General features: G+C 51.2%; 1 protein-coding gene and 1 long non-coding RNA gene across 2 annotated transcripts in view; one reads left to right on the top strand and one right to left on the bottom strand.

The window, feature by feature from the left end:
* Window positions 1-27728, top strand: part of LOC139050420 (uncharacterized) — a 516820-nt gene that overhangs the window by 200214 nt on the left and 288878 nt on the right. The gene's annotated exons all lie outside the window — the stretch shown is intronic.
* Window positions 21094-25819, bottom strand: LOC139054461 (uncharacterized). Its single transcript, XR_011511251.1, has 2 exons — window positions 21798-25819; window positions 21094-21728 (listed from the first exon to the last, which is right to left on the bottom strand). It is a non-coding gene; the product is annotated as an uncharacterized lncRNA (long non-coding RNA).

The following is a 27728-nucleotide window of genomic DNA, read 5'->3' as shown; positions in this document are numbered from 1 at the left end:
ACAGTTGGAACTAGCTGTATTGTAATTAGGCAATCGCTTTAACAAGCAGTCGTTTAGAAGCGTCAGTAAGCCTAGCACTTATTCACGCTGCTCGTGGTTTCGACGCACAAACGACGAGACTAGGTACTTTGATTCCTAATGCGCAACTATTTACAATATGTTAAAATGCTGCAATCACCGGTCCTGATATTCTTACCATGGTCGAAAAATGAAAAGAAAACTTTATAATTCGATCAAGAAAAGAAATAAAACGTGTTGGTGCAAAAACAACATACAAGCACGATCATTTATGTAAAATAAGCGGAGCGAAATACAGACAGCATAGAGGCGTCCGGTCACGAATGGTCCAGCATTCACAATGCAAGAAGTTTGTTAAAAGCATGACACTGACACATTAAGCATAAAGAAATAACATCAAACGTGATAGATATGCATTGGGGGGCAGGAAACAAACAGCAGCAAACGAATGGCAATAAATACAGAATGCATCATCGATTGTTTCTATAAACAAGAAAGTGTAAAGCATGAGCATTTCATAACACATGGCTAAACAACTCTCGAACGAACACAACTAGCCACATCACAAATACAGCAATTTTTTTAAATGGCTTGTTAGAGATACCAACATTCTACTTCTTCAGCTGTTACTTGCAACACGTGTTCGGCATCGTTGTCCCACCCCGCCACTTCAACTAAAGATCCCAGCACTCGAAAAACAGCGCAGCACATCCACAGAACGCACCCGTTCACTCAGCTCGCCTCGCGCTGCGCACGCGTTTTGGTACGCTAACGATGCCCTCTGTGGCACAGTGGCGCCGCGTCGCGGCACCTTTGGGCAGCATATGAACCTCTCCCATAGCGTGACGGCGGAGTTTCGTGACCAGACAAACATGGAAGGACTCTGGTTACACGCATGTAGAGACTTCACGTACGCAAACGTGAAGAGCCTACGAACCTTACGTGCACGCTATCTGAAACGCTTTTAGCTACACGTACGCGACGCGCACCAAGAGGGACCACGTAGCTCCATCTACCGGGAAATGTGAACACGGCGGTGGCCAATTCAATCCTGTCGCCGTGTTTCGATGCAAGCGGTCTTCGCGTGCACGGCCCGCTATCGCTTGTTCGTGATCTCGCGAAACTCCCGCGCGAAGTTGTCTACGTGGGCAACAAACGCACGCAAAGAATTGAATCGCACGTACGTCCGTGAGACCAGCGCGCGGCCGCTACGTTCTATGTATGCGCACTGCTTACACGTAGAAGCTCTACGTACGCAAAGCCTCTAGGTATGTGCAACTAAAACTGTCTATTGCTAAATAATAAATATTTTAGAAAGTCGGGAAGCCTGCAGCAGAGGAACAGCGCGAAACAGCTGCTCAGAAACAATACGGCACCCTCCCTCCCCACTAAACCGGCAAAGATGGCGGCGAGGCGGATGATTCCGGTACGTCTCCAGTTTCGCGCTCGAGCTCGCGAGGGTAATGGGCCCGGCGTCAAGCATCAGCTGATCAACTCAACAAGGTCTTACTCTTTATGTTCGCTGAGGTCGTGCACAATTACGAAAACCGCTACAATACCCGCCTCTTGTTTAGATGAAGCACGAACAATTGGGCGCGAGTTCGGAGAGATGACAAAAGGGCAACAGCTTCTTTTTTATTTAGGTGCTTAAAATTATGCTCTTTATAACTCGAAGAGACAATGAATAGAGCAGTGAACATATTAGTTTCATATGTACTCACATTTAGAAGCCTTGCTGTGCGTTCTCAAGGTTCTCAAACTTCCTTCGTTTCCTGGGCAGCCGTCTCAACTCCTCACAACATACCCTTCGAAGTTTCGTCGACGAACACCACAAGGAACACAAGAGTTTTGGAGCACATCGATATGTAAGCTGCCGAAGAACAGGAAGCAGCTTGTCGAAATGTCCAACCGCTTCACGACCAAATGGCGCAACCATTCCGCGGCAAATTTTTCCCTCCTCAAGGCCGTAGTCACACAAAGGGGGAGGGAGTGAGGTGCGTCCGTCAACCCCGGCATCTCCGCCGCTTCTGCAAGCACTGGGTGCGCGCCAAATCACCGGCTTGGCTCTTGAGTGCCGTGTGCAGGCGTTGTCTTATTGGTTAACTTGAGCCACGAGATCTGCCGCTTCGCTAGTCGCACGCGCGCCGTGTGAACTCGTTGACCGCGCCAGCTCCGTGGGCTTTTGCGGGAAAAGTTGATTATGGCGCGAATACGTAGAAGTAGATGTTTGATGGTGACATTGAGCGCTGTTTGATTGCTGCATATTTCTAATACATCGGTGTTTCTTTCCTTATTTTATGCGAAGCATATTACGAGAGCTCAACCCAGCTCCTCAGGCGCGGCGGTGTCGGCTTCAATACCACGTGACACCGTGACGTCACGACAGAGGAGAAACGGGCCTCCAAGTCGCGCCGTCGCTCGCGGCGTCGCAGCAGCTGCGCTTGCCTCTGCTAGACACTCACGCGGTGAGATGCCTCCTGGAGAAAGAGCTGCTCGTTGGAATGAGAAGCGAAGGTTGCGGCATGCTACAGAGATTGATTTTCTAGATGGCTTTGGCTCAACTCTTGCAAGATGGGCTGGGTGGGAATCGAACCAGGGTCTCCGGAGTGTGAGACGGAGACGCTACCACTGAGCCACGAGTACGATGCTTCAAAGCGGTACAAAAGCGCGTCTAGTGAATGCGGTGTTGCCTTAGAAACGAGCTGTTTCTAAGGCTCAGGCGTGCGTCGCTTGCTCAGGCGCACATTTCGTTGCCGCGTCGAACGCTGCGTTGCTCGACGCTCACCGCGTCCAATGCGGGGCGCGTAGTCGCTGCGCCGTACACCCCTTGGCGGGTCGACGGGAACGCTGTCGCGTTCCACTGTTGAAGGCGAAGCAGAGTAACGCATGAGTTGTTTCTTCGTCTAGCCGAACCAAATATAGCCAAGCAACAGCAGTTCACCAGGCTAAACAGTGGTTCAACAACTAAAATAAAGGCTAGTATGCTTCGCATCCTGGGCTTAACCTTAGCTAAGCCACAGCCATTTTTTCTTCTTCTTTTAATTAATATTGTATACAGTTGCAACAGCCGTTTCTAGGAAAACTAATTTATTCTGGGTGAACCTGTGCCCGTCAACAAAACCCGACTGAATACTCAACAGCAACAACAAAACGTTCCTCGAGCTAAGCTTCTTCGAACGTCATTCTCCTCTTTGTCGCCTCCTGTCACGTGCCAATCGTCCGATTCTCGCGCACGAGCCGCCGGCCTGTTAGCACCGGCCGAGCGTTGCCTTGCGGTGCTTTGCTTGCCGCAGTGCAAGCAAATCAGTGCTTAAATCGCTGAACTCGAGCCCAGCATCGTGAGCCAATGTGTCGTTGTCAAGGTCATCCATTGCAACGAGCTTCGAAGTTGGCGTCATAAAATAAAGAACCAGCTTATCGTCGTGCGTTTTCCCTTCCGCTATAGTCACCATAGTTCCGCTTTCGCGCTGCTGTCGGCTCTGTCTTGGCTCTGTTTCTGGCCGCGCGTTTGCGTTTTGTGCAGAAAAGCCGTAGCGCCGTCTGCGGGAGCCGTTTTACTCACCGACGGCGCAACGTCACTATGAGACCATGACGTCAACACTCCTCGATCGGAGGGCGGGTGATTTCAACTGCGCTAGAGGTACGCGGACGCTTCAGAACACATTTTCTCTTAAAACAGGTCTCTTCTTCGCACGAAACAAGCGTTTCGAGGTTTCCGGGATGGTATTTCAACAGTCCACGTTGACTTAATATTAACCTTTAGTGTCCCTTTAAGCTTGCATAAGCCCGCCCGCTGAGGAGCTCCCGGTGGACGCACCACTCTCGACCAGACACGGCCACCGTTGGACACTTGCGGTCGCGTCGAATGACGAAGTGCCCGTGAACAATTAGCATCTGCGTTTAAGGGCAGTGAGGAGATTCTTGGTTCACCGAGAAATGGCAATTATATGGGAGTGCTTGAGACCATTGCCAAGTTTGATCCCTTTCTAGAGGAGCACATCAAACGCTACGAGAACAAAGGAAAAGGTCACCCATCGTATCTGTCAAAAAAACATTTGTAATGAATTTATCGAGCATATGGCAAAGGCTGTCAAGGAACGTCTCGTTGACGAAGTGAAACGCACAAAATACTTCTCTTTAATTGTTGATTCGACTCCAGACCTTACTCACGTTGGTCTGCTGTCAGTTGTTTTACGATACTATTTAAATGGGAAAGTGTACGAACGCTTTCTTGGATTTTTCCCAATTGAATCGCATACCGGCTTGTATCTTTTCGTTACCGTGATGTCGCTATTGACGACCAATGGCATCTCAATTGATGATTGTAGGGGCCAAGCTTATGATAATGATAATCCCTCTGAAAGAGCACAGCTCCACCGAAGTAGTAGACGCGCTTTTGACAGTAATCGCACGAGTTGGGTTTCCAGCCGAAATTCAGGGGGATCAAGGCTCAGTATTCACGAGCGCATTGACTTCCACATTCTTGCAAAAGTGCGGGGTAACGTTGATACACATTTCCGTCTATCACCCTCAATCAAATAATGTAGAGAGGTGGCATTCAGTGCTTAAGAGAGTTTTGAGGGCGCTCTGTTACGAACGCAAGGAGGACTGGGAGAATTGTCTTCCGGCCACTTTGTTTACTTTACGAACGGTTCCTCATGGGGCTACAGGGTTCTCGCCAGCAGAACTAGTGTATGGAAGGACACTCCGTTCTCCACTGAGAATGTGAAGAGAGATGTGGGAGGAAAGAGGAGAGTCCAACAGTAGTAGAATACGTGCTAAGTGTGCTGGAACGGCAAAGTGCAACCAAAGAACTAGTCGAAAAGAACATGGGAGTAGCTCAAAAGAACGCCAAATTCTATTACAAGAATGCGAGGCTTCGTACGTTTAACGCCGGAGGCCAGGTAATAATCCTCAAACCTTCTAGAAACAACAAGCTTGAAGTTCAATGGGACGGGCCCGTTCAAGTATTGCACAAACTTCCAGATACTAACTATGCTCTGAAAATGCCCGGTTGTAGGAAGGAGGTGAGGATATACCATAGCAATTTGATGAAGCCATACGTACAGCGAAGCGGAGTCGTTAACTGTACCATCACAGAGCAGGATAACACTAGTACCGAGCTTAATGAGTATAGTTAAATGCAGGAGAGCACGTTGTTGGGCGAGTCGGTCGTACATACTTAGGCAATGATTAGGCAATAAGGATCTAGGTATATATATTTGTGTTCTTTCTGAATAAAATCAGTCGCGAGTTTGCGCCCGTCCATGTCCGTACTCGTCCGTGTCTTTTTTTAGCGCAGTTCCCTTGTTTAAGTTAAATGCCATCACTAGGGATCAACTGTACCCGATACCCAACATTGAGGAACGAATTGAAAGAGTTAGCGCTGCTAAATACATTTCAACTTGTGGGGATTTGGGGAATTCGACGCGCCATGGCGCGGGCGCACTTCACCCATGTCTGCAATCCTAAGCCATGCCGTTCTTGCTCCGAACCAGTTTTAGCGGTGGCGCTCCACTCGCCATGGTTCGTGGGTGAGGGCGGAGCTGGTGACGTCACGGCGCGGCCCCTGGTAGCTACTGCCGTGACGGTACCAGCTCTCTCTTCTCCTTGGGGACAGCACCCGGTACGTACGATGCTCTCTCTCATCCGCCGACACCTTTGTGACTAGGATTGAGCTCACGCACGGCGCCTTTGCCCGTGCGGGGAGCGCGTACCTCGTGTTGTTTCCTATCCCGACGCTAAGCCTAAGAACGGGTGCCTAGTGCTCGCGCGAGGTCGTACCACGCCGAGCCGCACTCATCGAAGGCCCAAGCCGAAGGAGATTACCCGAGCTCTCGCGAGTTGGCCCATTGGTTATCGCCAGAGCAAGTAGCATAGCCGCCGGGACTTTTCCTAGCGGCGCGTCCCAGCTTGAGCCTGTGCTCTCGCAGCGACGTGCTACAGGCGCCCCTAGCTGTATTTTTCGCCCTTGGTGCGGGACCCCTTTGGTTCCCCGCCGTCCCGGGACCGGGCGTTTGTGCAGTGTTGGGTGCCGCTGGAAACAATAAACGGTTTCCTTCATTTTAGGGCAATACTGTGTTTTTGCGGGCGTCGCTCGGTAGCCCCTTGTGGCCTGAGCTCGCGCGCAGCGGCGCTAGAGGCTGACGGCTGACGCGGCCCTGTGGCTCGCTAAGCTCGAACCCGCGGTGGTCGGTACTCCTGTGAGACCCTAAGACCCCACACTGGCGCCCAACGCGGATTCAAAGGCTCATTAAGCCTTTGTCTGTGCTTAGCCGAGTTAGTACGCCTTTGCATATTATACTTGCCGCGTTATGTCTGCTAGGCCGAGTGACCTTTGTCATTTGTTAGGGGACTTTTGCCCTTTGTTACCGCGAGCAGACGCCGCGTTGCTCGATAACGGGGCCAGTGCTCCCCTTGAGCAGCGAACTTATGCACCCTCACATGTCGCAGCCCCCTGTGGGGACGACAACACGAGGCGCTACGTACCAGCTCCCAGTGGAGCAGTAGCGTTGTTTGGGAACGGGGCCAGAGCCCTCCCCGAACAGTGCACACCAGCACATTCGTCTGCCAGGACTCCCTTCGGAATGCAAGGCAGTGCGATGTCGCAGCGCTCTCGATCGGCTCCCTGTGGAGTTGACGGAGCGCGGCACGGAAACGGGGCCTTAGCCCTCTCCGACGTTTGCCCGATGGCTGCTACTCAAATGAGCAGCCAAAACCAGTGGTCTGCCATGGCCCCCTGTGGGGATTACAATGCTGCAGCCACGAATTTCGCTCATTCGTCTCCCTTTGGAGTACATTCGGTTGCGCCCAGTGGCGCAACCTTCGAGCGCGCACCTGTTTTGTCGACGCTGGCTGCAAGCGGCCGAAGCAATTCACGTATAGCTGCCTCAAGTGGCGGCTGTGAACGACAGCAGGCGCACCCCGCTAGGAGCCCGTTTTGCTCTGGGGCTGGCGGCGCCGCGGCCGGTATCCCTGTGGAAACCGCGCCGCTGATCGAGCTGGAGGACTGTTCACCCTTGCTCGACCACGCCGCTAACGCGCCAACGGTTCCCTTTGGAGCAGGCGCACAGACGCTGTTGCAAAACGCCGCCGAAATGATTCAGTCACTCTCGGGGGCAGTTAAGGCGCTTTCGGCTGTCCCGAAATGCGCGCACCCCGCTGTACTGTTGGCAGTCCCGACTTACAGCGGATACGGTGACATGCTCAGTGCCAGGGATTATTGTGACTCCCTGGTATGCTACCAGATGGCAAATCGTTTGGAGGATGAGGAGGTGCTGGAACGCGTCGTTCCCGTAGCACTTACTGACACGGCGGCTAGGTGGTACCGGCTTTCCGGATACCGTGCAACAACCCTCGAGGAGTTCCGCGTGGCATTCCTGCGCGAATTCCTGCCCGCTGACTACCAGAGTAGGATGCGGCGAGAGCTTGAGCTACGTACACAAGCTCCTGACGAGTCGCTTCAGGAGTACGTACGCGCGATGCAAGACCTTTTCTTAATCGCCGAGCCCAATGCTTCGAACGAGGAACGCGTCGAACGGGTGATCAGGCAGGCACATCCGACCTTTTCGGCGTACCTGCGCGGCGGCCGCTTCCGAGATCTGGAAGAATTGGCCGCCGAGGCAAAGCGCATTCAAGGCGACATTCTCGCCGCGCGAGCCTATCGCCCACCGCCGCCCGCCAGCGAGGCCCTTGAGCCACGCTGCGCTTGGGGAGGGCCTGTGCCCCTCCCCCAACGGCAACAACCCGGCCAAGCTGCCTTTGCGGCTACAAGCGGGTGTGTTTGGGAGCTGAGCGCGCGCGCTCTAGATCCCTACACGTACGGGAGGCGGGCAGCCTGTGCTGCACCACCGCCCGAAATGCATGCGCAGGGACGCACTTCGACCCAACGCATCGCAGATGCGGACGCTCGTGACAACAGGCCCTTTGGTCAAGCAGCGAGTCGACCCCGGCAGCGAGCTGAGGCCGCTCCGCCTCGGGAAAGGTACCGAGAAGGAGTGCGCTGTTTTCGCTGCCAACAACGAGGGCATATAGCAAGGGACTGCACCGCGCCCAGGCCTCCTGCGAGGTCGGGAAACGGGAGCGCGGGTCGCTTGTGAAGGCACGAGTGACCGAAACCTTGCTTGTCCCCTCGGCGTACCGAGCAGGTTGTGTTGCAGGGGCGCACGCGCCCTTCATTCCGGTGACCATTGTCGGCCGCGAATTTCCTGCGCTGCTGGACACGGGCGCAAGCGCTTCGTTGTTCGGCGAAAAGGTGCTATCCCACTTGCAGAAGCACTCAGTGCGCTTGCGGGATTGCCGAACGACATTCAATCTTGCGAAAGGCGTGGCCCATTCGGCGGGCGCCGCAAGGCTGACTGTCCGGTGGGGAGAGCGAATGAGACGCACGCGTTTCGTTCATCTCCCCGGGCTCAGTGTTCCCGTGATCCTCGGAAGGGACTTTCTCCTTAAAACAGGAATCGTTGTGGACATTGCGAATGGCGGCTATCGCGACGGACCGTTTACGTTGCTAAAGCCGTTCATCAGCCCGCCGGCGTCCGATCTTGCCTGTGCAGATGGGGCGTCGGAAACGTGCCGCGCGCAGAGTTCGGGGGCAGGCCCTCGAGCTGTGCACTCGCGCGGTTGCACCAACGTGGTAGCTGACGCGCTATCCCGTGCCCCACTGTGCACCAAGAGCATTCCTCCAGGTGTTACAGCCACTGCCGGTGCCTTTGCGCCAGCAAGCGTCGGGGGCGAAACGAGCGCAGAGAGAGGCGAGTCCGCAAGCGGGCAAACCTGTCATTCCGCTCTCCAGGCAAGCAGCGCGCCGCAAAACGAGCGAGCGGGGGAGCTTCTCGAAAGCGAACCTACAACGCCGTTGGCTGCAGTCCTGAGCGGGGACGAGACCAGACTCCCCTTTGGGAGAATTGGAATCGCATTCAGCAGGCAAGAGTTACTGAAGGCCCAGCAAATTGATTCGTTTTGTCGCGGAGTGAGCGACGGTCTCAGGGAGACGGAGCGCCGAGACGCTGCTGGTAGTGCGGCGGGCGCAGGGGGCCGGAACCAGCGTGTGTCGCTGGGTCCCCCGCGGATTCATATTTGCTGGATCACGATGGGCTCCTGCTGAAATACATAGCTACCGATGACGAGGCTGTGGACCCGTTTAAGGTGGTTATCCCCAAGAGTCTGAGAAGCGCACTGTTGCGATCATCTCATGACGAACCCTTGGCCGGTCATTTGAGTGGCTCCAAAGTTTTTGCGAAACTAAGCCAAACTGTGACCTGGCCTGGCATAAAGCGTGACATTTTTCGCTATTGCCGTTCCTGCCATGTCTGTCAAACGGTGAAATCAAGGGGTGGCAAGCCGCCCGGGTTGATGAAACCAATTGACAGTGAGCGTCCGTGGCAAGTGGCCACCTGCGATCTTATGGGGCCTTTCCCCAGGAGTAAGCAGGGGTTCACACACCTGATGGTAGTCGTCGATCATTTTTCGAAGTGGGTGGAGTTGTTTCCGCTTCGAAGAGTGACCGCGCGAGCGGTGCTGGAGAGGCTACAGGAAGTTTTTTGTCGATTCGGCTTTCCGAAAAGACTAATTACGGACAACGCGTCCTATTTCACCGCTCGGGTGTTTGGTGCTACGTGCCGTTCCCTGGGAATTAATCACTGCACCACGTCGCCCTACCATCCCCAGTCCAATTTGACGGAGAGGGTCAATAGAACCCTCAAACCAATGTTGGTGGCCTTTGCCGTGAGTCAAAAGGATTGGGCAGACCACTTGAGTGAGCTCGCGTTCGCAATCCGAACCGCCGAGAATCGCTCGACTGGTTTCTCTCCCGCTTTCCTCAATTTTGGAAGGGAGCTGGCAAATCCGGTGACCAGTGTCATTCAATGTCGGCTCGGGGATGAGGAGGCGCCGGCAGACTGTTCTGCGTACGCTTCAGCACTTCGGGACAGGCTTTGTCGGGCTCTCTGTAGAGCAAGGCAGAGTTTGACTTCGGCCAGGGCCCAGCAGAAGGCTCAATACGACCGGAAACATCGCTATCTTTCATTTAAGGTAGGTGATTTAGTCCTGAAGCGCAACCACGCTCTTAGCGACGCGAGCAAGGGGTTCTCAGCCTCGCTCGCTCCTAAGTGGCTTGGTCCGTACCGAGTAGAGAAAGTTTGGTCTCCGCTCGCGTACCTGCTGAAGGATTCCCCTTCGGGAAAACTCAGCCGTGCCCATATCGCCGACCTGAAAGCCTTTGCGTCGCGGTCCGACGAGCTCGCGCCGGTGCCCAGTGGCACCACCCGCAAGCAACAGGGCACACCCGGGGCGAAGGACCGCATTCGGACCACGCACCGGTACAACCTGAGGAGACGGTCACCTGTGTGATATCGCGCCTCACGGCGGACTCTTTCCGCCACCGAAGGCCCTCAGTAATATTGCTTAGCCTCAGTGGGTTAGCTTCTTTGCGGCCAGTGCACGAAAAGAAGCTGGCCCCAGCCCAGCTCTAGCTTTGTTGACAGTGTGTTGTGCAGTGTGCATTTTTTTTTATTTTGGGTACGCATGCTGAGTGTAATTATTGTTTGAATGTTTTAAGTGTACAGTTGTGTAGTTCATTTTTTGTTACTTGTACATAGATTTTGACCGTTCTTGTTTTCTTCTGTGTGTGCTTTTTTTTTTCTTCTTCTCGTTTTCGTTTTTTTTTTTGCCAAGAGGGGGGTCTGTGACTGGCGTGTCGTGCAGCGCGGGGGGTGACAGTGGTCCCCTTGACTCGTTGGTGCGGGAGAGAGGGGCGCTTCGCGCCTGGATCGGCGCGGCGCGTTGTGGCCAACGGGCGGCATGGCGGACGGCGAGGAGCGCGGTGCCACGAGGAGTGTGCGCGTGTGTGTGTGCGTGCGTGCGTGGGGGCTGTTGCTCATTGAAGCAAGCTGAAGGAGCCACACCAAGTCCATCGGATCGCCGCAGACAACGATGGTGGACGGGACCCTATGACATCACGCCAGGAGCTCGGCTCTGCAGTCGCCGACGCCGTGCGAACGCCCTGCAGCCGCCGCTGTGGCTGCTCATCCATCATGCATACGGCGGCGTGGCCAGCTGACCTGGCAGCGTCCTGCCCTGTCCACCTGGAGTTCGGGACCACCACCACCACGAAAGCGGCACTCATCGGACTCGCCAGCAACTTCGGTAGAACAACGGTGAGCCCGTTCCTGTGTTACGTGGCCTGCAATCAAGCCTACGCTCGCAACTCCCGCGACTTCGGCCACCGCCCTAGCCACAGAACTATACGCGCCGCGTTCTCTTCGCACCCCCGGACATTGTCCCGCGCTAGCAGCAGACTCTTTTGTTAATATTTCTTTCCCCCTTTGCGGCGTCATTTTCTTGTATTTAGAGTGTATTTTTTAATTATTTTTCCATTATCATTGTATGTATGTTTTCTGTACGCATAGTGCTTGCTGGGCTGAGGTAGCAATTAGTTAGTGCATGAAAGGCTCAGTTGTCTTTGGTGTATTAGCCCCTACCAGCTTCTTCGCCAGACTGGTAGGGGGGCAATTAAGGAGAGGAGCGTGGGGTCTTAGGGTCTCACAGGAGTACCGACCACCGCGGGTTCGAGCTTAGCGAGCCACAGGGCCGCGTCAGCCGTCAGCCTCTAGCGCCGCTGCGCGCGAGCTCAGGCCACAAGGGGCTACCGAGCGACGCCCGCAAAAACACAGTATTGCCCTAAAATGAAGGAAACCGTTTATTGTTTCCAGCGGCACCCAACAATGCACAAACGCCCGGTCCCGGGACGGCGGGGAACCAAAGGGGTCCCGCACCAAGGGCGAAAAATACAGCTAGGAGCGCCTGTAGCACGTCGCTGCGAGAGCACAGGCTCAAGCTGGGACGCGCCGCTAGGAAAAGTCCCGGCGGCTATGCTACTTGCTCTGGCGATAACCAATGGGCCAACTCGCGAGAGCTCGGGTAATCTCCTTCGGCTTGGGCCTTCGATGAGTGCGGCTCGGCGTGGTACGACCTCGCGCGAGCACTAGGCACCCGTTCTTAGGCTTAGCGTCGGGATAGGAAACAACACGAGGTACGCGCTCCCCGCACGGGCAAAGGCGCCGTGCGTGAGCTCAATCCTAGTCACAAAGGTGTCGGCGGATGAGAGAGAGCATCGTACGTACCGGGTGCTGTCCCCAAGGAGAAGAGAGAGCTGGTACCGTCACGGCAGTAGCTACCAGGGGCCGCGCCGTGACGTCACCAGCTCCGCCCTCACCCACGAACCATGGCGAGTGGAGCGCCACCGCTAAAACTGGTTCGGAGCAAGAACGGCATGGCTTAGGATTGCAGACATGGGTGAAATGCGCCCGCGCCATGGCGCGTCGAATTCCCCAAATCCCCACAAACTATAGATCTCTTGCGGGGATACTGGCTTCAGAAAGTGCCAGCCGCTATGCCGCATTTATCTCACCTGTAGGCACTTTTCGCCGTGTCGCACTCAGCTTCTGACTGAAGAACACGCCGTTTAGCTTCTCTAAGTTAATGGATATTGTCTTGAAAGACTTGCAGGAGCTCGCCTTGCCATATCTTGATGGTGTAGCAATTTTTTCGAACAGCTCGGAACAGCACGTATCGCACCTCAAACAGGTGTTCTCACGGTTGAGGGAAGCTGGCTTAACGATGAAAGCGGAAAAGTGTAGGTTTGGCTGCTCGCAGGTTACTTATCTGGGCCGTGTTGTCGGTCAGGGCACGAGACGGGCGGCCGAGCTGAAAACAGCTATGCGATCGGAGAATTTTCACAGCCGCGCACGAAGACAAACATTCGTTCATTTTTGGGACGCGTGGGGTACTATAAACGGTACATTCCGAATTACTCGCAAATAGCAAGTCCTTTAACAGACGCCCTCCGAAAGGGAGCACCGAATAGCGTGCACTGGGATAAGGACAAAGAGAACGCTTTCCAAAATTTGAAAACGCTATTGGTTTCTCGTCCTGTGCTTCGTGCGCCAGACTACACAAAAGAATTCATAGTTCAGTGCGACGCAAGCGACAGAGGTATGGACGTGGTACTTAGTCAGGTCGGCGACGATAATGAGGAACATCATATCCTCTATGCCAGCCGTAACATACTGTAAGATAGGAAGCCTACAGCGCTTCACAGAAGGAATGCGCTTGTTTGGTTTGGGCAGCCCAGAAGTTGTCGTGTTACTTGTACGGAGCGAGGTTCATTTTCGAGACGAACCACTGTCCTCTGACGTGGCTCAGTCAAATGTCACACAAAAATGGCCGCTTGCTCCGATGGAGCCTCACTCTCCAAGAGTACAACTTCTCCGTTAGATATAAGAAGGGAAAGTTGCATAGCAATGCGGATGGTTTGAGCAGGCTAATTTGAATTCTGTGTTTAAGGGTCCGGCCTAAATTTTAGGGTTGTTATTGTTAATTTTGTTAAGCCAAGAAGATCCCCTCTCATTTAACAGGACTCCATCCATGATTGCTGAATTTGTCAGCACGAAATTGCTTCGAAAATTGGCGTAGCGAAATGCAGAATTTTTGTTTAATGAGAGCAGCATTCCGGGCAAGTTGGTAATCCATTACTCAAATGATATTGCGCAACAACAACAAAAAAAATGACACGGACGTAAGAGAGGACGACACAGCAAGAGAGAACTTTGAACTAAGTTTATTGTACCACTGAATCGATTTTATACATGTGAAGTAGTGTAGACAACGCATGCGCTTACATGAAAATGAACTGCGCATTCATGCAACATAGTTACGAGTCATGTGATGCCGCCTCCAAGAAACTTAGTTCTTTTTTCTGTGTGAGCCAGAGAAGGGAAGCTAACACACTTATCACCCAATTTCGCGATCATCTGCGCTTCAGGTATTTCATGGATGAGCTGCGTGCTGCCATAGGAAACAATCGTGCATTGGTCCTCAAGAGGTCTGCAGCCATGATCGCGACAATAAATCGCCAAGAAACCACCGGAGCCATTTTTACATTGTTGCTGTGTTCGCGGAGCCGATCACTGAGGCAACGCCCAGTTAGTCCGATATATTGCTTCCCACATGAAAGCTGGAGGTTTGTAAACCACCCGGTGGACACACTCGACGAACTTTTTGCGGTGATGCTTTCTGCACTTATGGGAAGGGACGGCTCTTACGTCCATGTCATTTTTTTGCGCTATATCATTTGAGTAAATTTTGTTTCTGCACTTACGTTTTCTTTGTAGCCTAGCGGGTCTGAAGTGAGATCCAAGATACGTCATCTCGGCGCAGAGCCATGTTGTGGTGTTCGTTGCCGGTCCTTGTTGGATGTTTTGTGACGGTGACATCATTGCACAAATGGTCGCTGCAAGCCAAGGCAACACCCCCTTGCCACCAGCCGTTCTCTTCATGCCCAGCGGTTGTCAGTGCTAGACAGTGGAGATTTTCCGGGCCATGGAGGAGCTGTTAGGAACGGCCTGCAGAGGTGTCGACATGCAAAGTTTTCTCAGGCAGCTGCAGCTGCGAGCGTGGCGAGCTTCCCTGAAGAGACCATGGAAGCCTTCACCACCTGCCGCGGTGACTCGTTTCGTAGGGACGACGATGTGCCGCGTGAACACCCCCTCGGCGCCGCTATGACTAAACGCGGTCGGCGGACCAAGCATTGTTCGTGGATTCGCCGTATCCGCTGTTTGAAGCTGGGGAGCCCCTGGAAGATATTTTGGGCGGCCGTCTCACGGGGCTTAGATGTCATGGACGGACGCGGTGGCCATTGTCTGCGGGGTCAACACTGGGATGAAGAGGCGCCTGCCCGGGCCAAACCCTGTGTCTCTAAGAACACACTCACCTCGGCGTGGTCAGTAAAACCTGTGTGGAAGTGCGTGTAACCGTTTCCCTAAAAGGCGGGTCGACTACAATGACGTTGGACGCTACGAATTGGCGGTGAACTGCCGTTTTTCCCTCAGCTAGGGATCTAGGGAGGACAGAGTGTTTATAGGCAGCTGTTGTGCGGCTGCTGAGTGCGCTTTCTCTCGCAGTCATGCTAGACTGATGACCTGCAACGTCCTTATGTAGATACTGTAAATAAACCCATATTGCTCGTTCTCGATGAAAAGCAGTCCTTCCCTTCAACAACGCGCTCAGCGTGGATAAGTTGGACGACGGCATGGGCCAGCTACCATTTATTTCATGCCCGACTCCAAACATTACAACGCACCCCTGCGCACCATAATTAGAATGCGACGGCGATTGGGCGTAGTAGGGGAACTTGAGTAATTACAGAAAAAAGGGTCCGTATCCAACACCCCGATGGCGTGTAGGGTCCGAATTGTTAAACCACCGCCAGCCCCCTTCCTCGCGTTCACGATCGCTGGTCCAACGTGTGCAGCGCTACTGGACAGCGGCACCACAGCCACAGCCTCGCCACAGCCCCTGTTCGGGGAGGAAGCTTTGGCTTACTTACGCCGGCACTCAGTCCGGCTGCGAGCCTGCAATACCGCCTTTCATTTCGCGAGCGGTGCCGCTACCTCGTGTGGCTCGGCGAGATTGGTTGTGTGCTGGGAGGAGCGCGTACGCCGTCACAGGTTCGTGTACCTCCCTGGTCTGTCCGTTCCCGCCCGTGATAGCAGGCCGAGGCTTTCTGGCCCGTACTGGGATCGTGATAGACATGGTGAACAAGATACGGGGAAGGCCCTTGTGCGCCTCTGAAACCTTATGCGCATTTCCCTGTCGCTTCGGTGGCACCTAAAGCCCCCGACGCGAAACCACGGCACGAGAAGGGGCGAGACTCATTGACCCCGCAGACCCCGGCTGTCAGAAAACCCGCTGTACGCGACCCCTCGTCGACCTGAGAAGCGGGCAGAGCTCGTTGCGAGACTCATGGATGGATGGGTGGAATAACTTTAATGAAAGGTCCTGCGAGCTACGGGGCGCAAGGTCCCATAGAGCGGGCTACTCCCACGTTGGGACCGGGAGTTCTAACTCCCTGGCCGCATCGTGGGCTGGCTAACACTCCCAGAGTTAGTTCTAGTAGCAATGCCTAAATACCCAAGAAAGTGGATGGGAAGACGGCACCACGGTAGCCCAACTCGTTAGAGCATCGCAAGCGTAATACGAAGACGTGGGATCGTTCCCCACCTGCGGCAAGTTGTTTTTTAATCTACTTTGAATTCCATTATTTATAATTTCTTTATTTAAGTTAGTAAGTACAAGTAATTTTATCCATGTTGTTGGTGTCGTCGTTTGTTGGCTTCTTATATGATTAATAAAAATCCGGCCGTTCGGTTAAGCCCTTTTCATATATATATATACACCAACACACACACACACACACACACACACACACACACACACACACACACACACACACACACACACACACACACACACACACACACACACACACACACACACACACACACACACACACACACACACACACACACACACGCACGCACGCACGCACGCACGCACGCACACACGCACGCACGCACACACACACACGCGCGCGCGCGGAGTTCAGAAAGCGGAGTAGAGTGGTGATGCACACTTGCATGATGAAGGTCACACAATGCCGAGTTCAAGCCGAGTTCAAGCGATGGCGAGGCGTTCTCCAGACAGTCGGCGGGGCCGAATAAAGAGGGGTGTCCAGTGATCACGATGTGGTGAATGATCGAGTGCTTCACTGGTAACTCGCTGGTATACGGCTTCATAAGATTGGGAAAAAGCGAGGATTTTGCATACGGAGACGCGGGTGCGAAAGCTCGAAGCCCCATCGGCGAGTCGGTTGATGGAGAGGCATGTGCTGACATCGATGAGGCGATGAGCTAGCATGACTACCGTAAGGTTGAAAAAACTGAGAAAGTCAGCGCCGATAACAGCTTGCGAGGCATCAATAAGAATGAAAATCCAGCGAAACCTACGGCGCAATCCAAGGTTAAGTGTAAGAGACTGTTGGCCGTATGTTTGGAGGCGGAGTTTATCGTTTGAGCGGGCAGGTCTATTCTTTGCGACGGCAATCTGTACAAGAGGCCGGTATGATGCTAACCTGGGATCCCGTGTCGACAAGGAAGCCAGCGCCACTGATCTTGTCAAAAACGTAGAATAGACGGTATGTCCTATCTCCACAGAAAATAGATCGGTAAATGATTGAACGATAACAGCATGATGTGATATTTGAGCATTCCAGCAATGTAAGCTTTTACGAAAGCGTTTGACTATTTTCTTTTTCTATTTATACCCGTCATGGTGGCGTAATGGCTTCGTCATTGCGCTTCTAAACCCGAGAGCGCGGCATCAAATCTTGGCCCCGGCGGCCGCATATCGATGCGAGCGAAATGCAAGCAAAAATGCCCACGTGTCGTGTATCCGTTGCTTGTTAAAGAACCACAAGCGGCCGATATCCGGAGTCCCGCACAAAGGCGTGCCTCATATTTTAAGGCGAAAGTCTTAAATTTGTTTCAAGGTTGCGTTGTGACGTACAGAAAATGAAGGTTAGAAGCGAACCAAAGCATGTCCAGCCGTGTATAAGAGATGATTAATGACTGAAGCAAGGTTTGGGTACGGGCTAGTTGGTATTCCATTGCAAGCTCGACTACAGCGCATATATTAATTAATGATTGATTAGTGATTGCATTAAGGTGGTTGAAGGTAAATTAAGGTCTATTAAAGAGGATTAGGGTGGAATATGGTGGATTATAGTGTAATTAGGAGGATTAAGGTGGATTAAGGTGAACTAGAGTAGGCTTTACAAGGCTTTGGCCTTCGCGTCTCTTAGGCAATAGTTAAGGACAACTGGGAATTTTTTTTCATATGACTTCGGCACGAAGAGCCCCAAAATTTAATCAACACGCATAGAAAATACGAGACACAGAAAATGCAGGGTCAAAATGAAACTTCCTGCAGATCCCGTGATTAGACACAAAACAATAGAAAACAAACAACGCAAGTTCAAGAATAAAAAAGTGAATCATAATTGGTAAGTCTAAATGGACAAAACAGTCACATAAAGTTGGAAAAAGCATCGCCAGGCCAAGTCAAGCCAGTTGTTAACCTAAAAACACTACCTAGACGTGATACCTAAACAAAAAAATATAAAAAAGCAAGATTTAATCAATACATAGTAAAAGATCACTATCATTTAAAAGAGTTAAGCGTTTCAGAGCTTATCTCTGTACTGACAAGTTATTCAGTGAATCAAGTGATGGATAATGAAAACACGGTCATCAAAGAAATTTATTGCCGAAATCAAAGCACACCTCTCCTGATTAGACATCGTCAGCTGATGTGAACATGTCAAACGGGCATGCTGATAAAAAATAAATTTTATGCAGGAAAAGAATTCATAGAAAAACGTCACTGACAGTTATCGTACAGGTGTGGGATGTTCCGGATAAATTTAGAACTGTCGAGCTTATTTAACGCTCACCAGAAGCACGGAACACGAGCCTGTCCGCGTTCCGCCTCAATCGGAATGCGGTGGCAGGGTTTCAACCCAGTGACCTTAGCAGAAGAACACTATATATACTTAGCCCCCGTGGCAAATGCCTCGCAGAATCACAACCCAAAATCTGTCAAAGCTGTTAGTGTGACCATGCACTCAAATTAAAGCACTGAGGCAGGCAGCCCAAAGTCGCCAAAGACAATATAGTAACTAATAAGTTAACGAACTTTTAATGGTAAATGAACAAGATGTCAACGATTCTGTCTTGCGCGGAGAGGCGGCGGGGATTATAATTTTTTTTTTTCAGGTGAGCAAACTTATCAAAATTACCGGTCACAATAGCAGCCTTTCTCCAGAGCATACAATGAAGAAGCATGCCCTCGCAGTGAAGTTCGAAATGAAATACGTATAACTTCAACTTCTAGGCTGTGCGAGGAAAGTAAAACTTGTAAAATGGCCATGTACTACAACATACGCCATGACGTTTCACTAACATATAACGAGATGCAGACCCAGAATCTATGCTACATCTGACCAATATCGCAGCTATTGCTGAAATGGTTGTCGAGCGCAATGTATAAGAGACGTCAGAAAATTTCGGCAAAATCTACCAAGTGGCCGGTCGAGGATGGAAATTATCGCTGACCAGAGTGTAAACTCCAAACGCAGCGCGTGGTTGTAAAACGCAAAGGAGCTTACCCGAAACTGAAGGGAGCACTGAGGCGGAAAAAGAAAGAAGACACAAAACTGACCTGAGCAAGCTCAGGAATGGTATCACCACGTCTCAGTCGGGCACATGTGCCGGTCTACGTGAGAGATAACTGTTAAGGCACTGAATCTCTTCCTTATGTTAAGTAATCGAAGGCTGACTCACGCACGCATTTCCACCATTATAGATATGCCACGCCTCTACCATAAGACACGTATCTTCATTCTTATGCTGCTACAATATCGCGCATTCATCTAACTCTGGAGTGCAGTTACAATCTTGGCAATGTAGGGAAAGATTAGAAGGCGATCCACCGGTTAACTACCTTTTATGTTCAATTAGCCTCTGATTGATACACCGTCCCGTTTGCCTTACGTAGAACTGGTGACAGCTAAGAGGAAGACATAATGTTGACAAGGTTGTCTCTAATGTCAAGCAAAATCCCTCACCTTAGAACTGTTTTCCTCGGCGAAGACCCATAAGCAAGAAGTTCCTTTTCGTGCTATAGTGTCAGAGAAAGGGTCGTGGCAGGTCTGTGTCGCTAGTTAACAGAACTGCTTAGCTTCACTAGTTTTTTCAGACCCCTTTTGCTTGCGTAATTCCCAGGCACTAGTTCAGTATTTGAGAGGGGAAAATCCTGGTGATTGTACAGCTTTTAGTATGGATATCGAAGACTTGTATTATTCCTGGCCGCATCAGGGGTTGCTAAATTCCATAAGTGAGTGCATTAAAGAACAAATGCAAGAGTTGGCTCTTATTGACAGATGCGGTGTTTCCACGGCAGCTCTCCTGGAGATTCTTTCAATGTACTTGAGTTCGACGCTGACTGGGTGCAGATATGGCGTTTTTCTGCAGAAATTAGGCATTTGTATTGGCTCAAAGGTTGCCCCTATTCTTAACAATGTTTACCTGAGTAAGGTTGACAGCTGCTTAGAGAAAGCCTTAGGTGATAGTTATCAAGATATTTCGTTACGTTGATGATTACTTGATTTTCTGCAATATGGAAGAATTAGATTCCGCTGCTACCTCAGTAAGTGAGCAATTTAAACTTTATGGAGGAGGATTAAAGTTTACCAAGGAATTTCCTCAGCGACGCGTAATTCAGTTTCTTGACATTTCCTTGGTCTTCGAACAAAATCACGTTTGTTTGCAGTACTCCCCAACATCTTCGAAGCCGTTGCTGAAGTTTCAATCCAAGCATTTCAAAGTAGTAAAAAACGGAATTTCGTGCCTTAAGCCTTCTCTCACCAGATCCTGCATGCACAAAATGAGCGCCAGTTCTAATGCGCAGGTCCGGCGCCTATTAGAAGAAGGTTATCCTTGTGTAGCAGTGGCCACTGTGGCTGAGCGCCTAAACAAATCGGTTTCGAGGGGAACGGACGTGATAACAGAAAGCAGTAATAGCAAAAAAGGAGTAGTGGCTATTCCGTACATTGATTCAGTGTCGCACAGGCTTAAAGTTGCAAGTAGATATAATGTTAATGTAGCTTTCACTGCTCCCAATAAGGCAAGATATGTGTGCGCTGCCGTACACAGGAAAAAGGAGCAGGTAAAAGGAAAAAAAAAAAAGAACAGATATTTGTCCAGTGAAGCACAATAAGAACAACAGTTTTACTGACTGTCGTATGGGTGTGGTTTATAAAATTCCCCTTAGCTGTGGCCAGTTTTACGTAGGGCGAACGGGACGGTGTATCAATCGGAGGCTAAAAGAACCTAAAATGTCGTTAACCGGTGGATTGCATTGTAAAGTGCCTTAACAGTTATCTCTCACGTAGACCGGCACATGCACCCGACTGAGATACCATTCCCGAGCTTGCGCAAATGAGTTTTTTGTCTTTCTTTTTTCGCCTCAGTGCTCCCTTCAGTTGATAGTCGGCGTTCGTGTTGTCCACTTCTCTACTCTTGTGTCCTGTCTGCACGCCTCACGTCTTTTTGCATAATGAATCTGTAGCATAGCCATGGCGTGCTCGCAATAACGCCAGACCAGTGAAGCATCAGCGTAGTCAGTAGAACAAAATGAACGTTTATTCAAAGGTGTCAAGCGTATTTATAAGTAGCCGAGTGGCAGGAAGATAGAAAGGAGCACGTGTTAGTAGTGATAATCCGAACTCGAAGGATCGCCAGATAAGGCGATAAAAGGTGCGCGCACTTCGAAAATGCGTTAAGTTGCAACATTCCTTCCTCCTCAGAAATGAAAGCGTTGCACTGGCTTGCGTTCTCTCGTTGAGCGTCTCAGCGTTTGTTGGGCGACACCTGTATGCAACGGGGCCACTGGAATATCTGGTGCCGCAAAGTCTGGAGAACGGATGCCATTTAGAATGCGCCGAGCAGTTATGCCTTCATCCCGATTCACCGTTTCTGGATGCTGTAGTTGTGTTGCTTGGTCCGGCTCACTGCGATGTGTGGTGGTTGTAGTTACTGTCGGTTTGTCCCCTGGTACTTCCTGTCGCGGGCGGACCTGGTCCACGTGCCGCTGGATGACTCCATCCGATGTGTCCACGGTCACCATTCTCGCTCCCGACGTCGCCTTCACATGACCGGGCGTCCACTTGCTCCCCACACCGTAATTGCGGGCATACACTTCACTTGCAGGTAGCGGCAGCCAGTCATCTTGGTCCTCTTTTGGTCCTGCAAGTGCTGGAGGAAAGCATGTGTCCAAGCGTGAGCGTATTTGATAGCCCAAAAGTAGCTCTGCTGGGGATTTACCCGATTTTTGCGGAGTCCTCCGGTAGTTAAAAAGCAACCGTACAAGGTTCTCTTCAAGTTTTCCTTTCGTCATTTTTCGAAGACCATCTTTTATCGTTCGTACTGCCCTTTCCGCCGCACCATTAGACTGGGGATGGTATGGAGCGCATCGAAGGTGCACAATGTTGTTTGCCACGAACAACGCGAAGTCTTGACTGGCAAATGGGGTCCCGTTGTCAGAAACGATCGTGCGCGGTATTCCAAACCTGCTGAAAATGCCACGCAGACAGTCAATGGTAGTCTGCGTTGAGGCATGTGACAAAGGTATTGCTTCGAGCCATTTGGTGTGTGCATCGACTAGTAAGAGTATCATTTTTCCGCAGATCGGACCCGCGTAGTCAATGTGAATACGGGACCACCTTTCGCCTGTTTCAGGCCAGTTAACGACGGGAGCTGCAGTTGGCATCGGCAGATTTTGCACACAGAACTGGCATTGTGCAGACACGTCTTCAATATTTTTGTCGAGGCCTGGCCACCAGAACAAAGAACGAGCGACAGATTTCATTGCCGGTGAACCCTGGTGCGTTTCATGTAGAAGATGCAGCACTCGCTCCCTAGCTTCGGTCGGTATTATGACCCTATTACCCCAGTACACCAGTTCATGTGCTACGGATAATTCGAGCTTGCGGTCAAAAAACGGCAGTACGGCCCGGGCCATTCCGTTTGCGTTTCTGGGCCACCCATGTAATATGTACCGTTTGACCTCGACCAGGACAGGGTCAAAAGCCGTTAATGCTTTCAGCTCACGCGTTGTTATGGTGCCATTGTTCAGCTGGTTTAGCGACAGCACATATTCGGGCGGCTCACCGTCATCGTCAGATTCCGGAGATCTTTGCGGAAGTCGGCTGAGAGCGTCAGCGTTCAGCATCTGTCGTCCTGGTGCATACTGTAGCCGGTAGCGGTAGGCCCCCAGGTGGAGTGCCCAACGTTGTATCCGTGCGGCGGCCATTGTAGGCGTCTGCTTGTCCGATTTCAGCAGGCCCAACAATGGCTGGTGGTCAGTCACTAAGGTAAATTCCCGACCTAGAAGGTAGTCACGGAATTTCGTGACGCCGAATACCAGTGCCAGTGCCTCTCGCTCGAGCTGCGAATAGTTGCGCTCCGCCTGCGTTAATGTTCGCGAGCGGAACCCAATGGGCCTGTGAACGTTACCGGTCGTGTGAAACAAGACAGCTCCCACACCGTACGGAGACGCGTCACACTCCAGTTTAAGTTCCTTCGAAGGGTCGAAATGAACTAGAACCTTGGCTGTTTTAAGGCTTTGCTTGGCAAGATCAAACGCGTGCTCTTGCGGCTGTTTCCATTGCCAGCGTGCGTTCTTTTCAAGCAGTTGATACAATGGGCCAAGTGTTGACATGTTCGGCAGAAACCGCGCGTAAAAAGTAATCATGCCCAAGAATGAACGTAGCTCACCGACATTACAGGGGCTCGGTGCCTTCATGATAGCGTCAAGGTTTTTTTCTGTCGGATGAAGCCCATCACGATCGATCCGATGGCCTAGATAAGTTACTGCTGGGCTGCGCAAGTTGCATTTATCGAACCTTAGCTTTACACCGCGCTCTCGGAAGCGCTGTAACACGTTTTTCAGCCTTTCGCCACCGTCACTCGCTTTTTCAGAAATGAGCACATCGTCAAGATAAGCCTGTGCTCCTGGAAGGCCAGCCAATACCTCATCCATTTTCCTTTGGAATATTGCGGGCGCTGAGGCTATACCGAAAGGAAGTCGATTGTAGCAAAATAGCCCTTTTGGCGTATTAATGACGCAAACTTTCTTCGCGTTATCGTCTAGCGCTACTTGATTGTATGCATCCCGTAAATCCAGAGTGCTGAAATATTCCCCATCGTGTAATCGGGCAAACATATCCTCAATGATTGGCAATGGGTATTGCTCAGTTGCTCACGCTGGATTTACTGTGGCCTTGAAATCCCCGCAGATTCTTACTGCGCCGTCTTTCTTAAGCACTACGACTATGGGCGTTGCCCATTCAGAGTGTGCCACCGGCGACAGCACGCCCACAGAAACTAAACGGTCTAACGGTCTAGCTCGAGTGACACTCGCTCGCGTAGCGCGTATGGAATGGGTCTGGCCTTGCAGAACTTGGGTACGGCGCCTTCCTTCATGTGCAGGCTGGCTGGAGGACCCTTGATTAGCCCCAGTTCCTCGGAGAACACGTCGTTGTAGTCATTGAATATGCTGTTCACGCTGGATTCGCTCGAGTCATTTGTTACCGCCGAGGTCTCTACAAAACTAACCACTGGAGCACCTGCGCTGTTCAGCCGCTGGATTAAATCGCGACCGCAGAGGCTTGGTCCCGCACAGTCCAAGACTGTCAGCGCACACTCCACTGTCACCCCTTTATGACAAACCTGGAGCGCAAGCTCCCGAAGTACTGGAAGGCGTCCTGTGTAGCAAGATAAATTGAGACTGGACGGTTTCAGTTTCGGCCATTGCTCACGGTGCTTATAATATAGTTCACGCGGGATGACACAAACGGGCGACCCGGTATCAACTTCCATGCTAAGCTGCACACCGCACCAAGCAAACGTTCGGCGGATCGGCGGTTCCAGACAGCTTTTTCGTTGGGATACCAAAGTCCAAATGTGGGCGGCTTCGGATTCCTCGTCGGCTGAGGCTTCCGTCCCCAAGAGGGTGTTAGTTTGGGCTTGTAAGCAACGAACACTGCGCCTTCACTACAAGACCCTGTTATTCTCGGAAATCGAGGTGCCTAGAGGACATTGAGGAGACAGTCCCACAAGCGGCGGGCTGCATGCCTGCAGCCTCGCCGCCACCCCTGGTTCGACCCCCTCTTCGCTGACCGCAGGCATCTCCCTCCGCCTCGAGTCCCGCGTTTTACGACCCTGGCGGTGTACAGTAGCCTGTGTCGCAGAGAGTAAAGTTGCATTTCAAAGAGAAAGGTTGTGTGTCTGCTTGCTCCCCCCAAGTTCGCGAGGCGCCCTTGTTGCGTGGGAGCCGCTTGGGGCGAGTGTACGCGTGAGCCTTACTTTGCGTCGCGTTTTCTGGCCCACAGTGGCACATTCGCGGGCCGCTCTCGGCCAGAGCTAGTTTTGTAACCAAGTGCGTGGTTAGCTAGCTGAGTCCGCGGTAGAGAACCCCGTTCTTTGTTTACAGGCTGTCCTTGCAGTGCCTTGTTCTCGAGCCCCGCGACTTCGACATTTCCTTGCAAGGTGACCACGTCGTCCACAGCGGTAACAGCGAATGTTTTGTACTACCGCACCTTGCGCATTCTTGACGTGCGGCAGCCCTCCTCTCATCCACTAGAGTTTCTCTCTGATACGCCTGTACTTTCACGGGTGTCGTTGCCGGTCCGATCATCTCTTTTGCATCACTATCCGCAGCCTCAGCTGCAAGGGCCATCGCTTCAGCGTCTTGTAGCGTTAATTCCCGCTGTGCCAGTAGCTGCTTCTGCAGGGCACCTGACCGTATTCCACAAACAATGCGATCTCGAAGCATGCGATCCAAAGCACTGCCAAAATTGCAATTGTCAGCTATTCAGCGAATGTCTACCAGGAATTCATTAACAGGCTCGCCCTCCGCTTGACAACGACTGAAAAACTTGTAGCTTTCGGTGATTTCGTGTCTCTTGGGACTGTAGTGCTCACTCAAAACTTCGACGACTTCTTCATACGTCAATGCATTTGGCTTGCGTGGAGCCACCTTCCCTGCCAGCACTTGGATCGTATGCGTATTTAACGCAGCAACACGCAATGCTCTTTTCTTAGTCGAGTCTTCAATCGCATTCGCTTCAAAGTATGCTTCTACTTTTATAAGGTACGGCTTCCACTTATCTTTGCCTACTTCGAAGTCGGGAAGTTGGCGAGCCATGATGACCTTGGTTTCTCGGTTCTGCGTGGGTTCCGGTTCAGCGTCGACTTTCACTGCATGGGCGATGTCCATCTTCGTCGCCACTGTAGCATAGCCATGGCGTGCTCGCAATAACGCCAGACCAGTGAAGCATCAGCGTAGTCAGTAGAACAAAATGAAGGTTTATTCAAAGGTGTCAAGCGTATTTATAAGTAGCCGAGTGGCAGGAAGATAGAAAGGAGCACGTGTTAGTAGTGATAATCCGAACTCGAAGGATCGCCAGATAAGGCGATAAAAGGTGCGCGCACTTCGAAAATGCGTTAAGTTGCAACAGAATCCTTACCAACTAGCTCAGCTTTCTGTCGTTATAGGCTCACCCGTCCGGTATTGCCTGCATTTCTGGCGCATATCAAATAAATAATAAATTAATAAACAAATAACAAGCCTTTTCACAGACATCTATAGCCATCATTTATTCATCATCATCATCATCAGCCTGGTTACGCCCACTGCAGGGCAAAGGCTTCTGCCATATTTCTCCAACAACCCCGGTCATGTACTAATTGTGGCCATGTCGTCCCTCCAAACTTCTTAATCTCATCCGCCCACCTAACTTTCTGCCGCCCCCTGCTACGCTTCCCTTCCCTTGGAATCCAGTCCGTTATCCTTAATGACCATCGGTTATCTTCCCTCCTCATTACATGTCCTGCCCATGCTCATTTCTTTTTCTTGATTTCCACTAAGATGTCATTAACTCGCGTTTGTTCCCTCACCCAATCTGCTCTTTTCTTATCCCTTAACGTTACACCTATCATTCTTCTTTCCATAGCTCGTTGCGTCGTCCTCAATTTGAGTAGAACCCTTTTCGTAAGCCTCCAGGTTTCTGCCCCGCAGGTGAGTACTGGTAAGACACAGCTATTATACACTTTTCTCTAGAGGGATAATGGCAACGTGCTGTTCATGATCTGAGAATGCCGGCCAAACGCACCCCAGCCCATTCTTATTCTTCTGATTATTTCCGTCTCATGATCCGGATCCGCAGTGACTACCTGCCCTAAGTAGATGTATTCCCTTACGACTTCCAGTGCCTCGCTGCCTATTGTAAATTGCTGTTCTCTTCCGAGACTGTTAAACATTACTTTAGTTTTCTGTAGATTAATTTTTAGACCCACTCTTCTGCTTTGCCTCTCCAGGTCAGTGAGCATGCATTGCAGTTGGTCCCCTGAGTTACTAAGCAAGGCAATATCATCAGCGAATCGCAAGTTACTAAGGTATTCTCCATTAACTTTTATCCCCATTTCTTCCCAATCCAGGTCTCTGAATACCTCCTGTAAACACGCTGTGAATAGCATTGGAGAGATCGTATCTCCCTGCCTGACGCCTTTCTTTATTGGGATTTTGTTGCTTTCTTTATGGAGGACTACGGTTGCTGTCGAGCCGCTATAGATATCTTCCAGTATTTTTACATACGGCTCGTCTACACCCTGATTCCGTAATGCCTCCATGACTGCTGAGGTTTCGACAGAATCAAATGCTTTCTCGTAATCAATGAAAGCTACATATAAGGGTTGGTTATATTACGCACATTTCTCTATCACCTGATTGATAGTGTGAATATGATCTATTGTTGAGTAGCCTTTACGGAATCCTGCCTGGTCCTTTGCTTGACAGAAGTCTAAGTTGTTCCCGATTCTATTTGCGATTACCTTTGTAAATAGTTTGTAGGCAACGGACAGTAAGCTGTAAGCTGATCGGTCTATAATTTTTCAAGTCTTTGGCGTCCCCTTTCTTATGGATTAGGATTATGTTAGCGTTTTTCCAAGATTCCGGTACGCTCGACGTTATAAGGCATTGCGTATACAGGGTGGACAGTTTCTCTAGAACAATTTGCCCACTATCCTTCAACAAATCTGCTGTTACCTGATCCTCCCCAGCTGCCTTCCCTTTTTGCATATCTCCCAAGGCTTTCTTTACTTCTTTCGGCGTTACCAGTGGGATGTCTAATTACTCTATACTATTTTCTCTTCCATTGTCGTCGTGGCTGCCACTGGTACTGCATAAATCTCTAT

The sequence above is a fragment of the Dermacentor albipictus genome, chromosome 1, assembly GCF_038994185.2.
Source record: "Dermacentor albipictus isolate Rhodes 1998 colony chromosome 1, USDA_Dalb.pri_finalv2, whole genome shotgun sequence".
NCBI classification, from domain to species: Eukaryota; Metazoa; Arthropoda; class Arachnida; order Ixodida; family Ixodidae; genus Dermacentor; species Dermacentor albipictus.
This window is presented reverse-complemented; position numbering and strand designations above follow the sequence as displayed.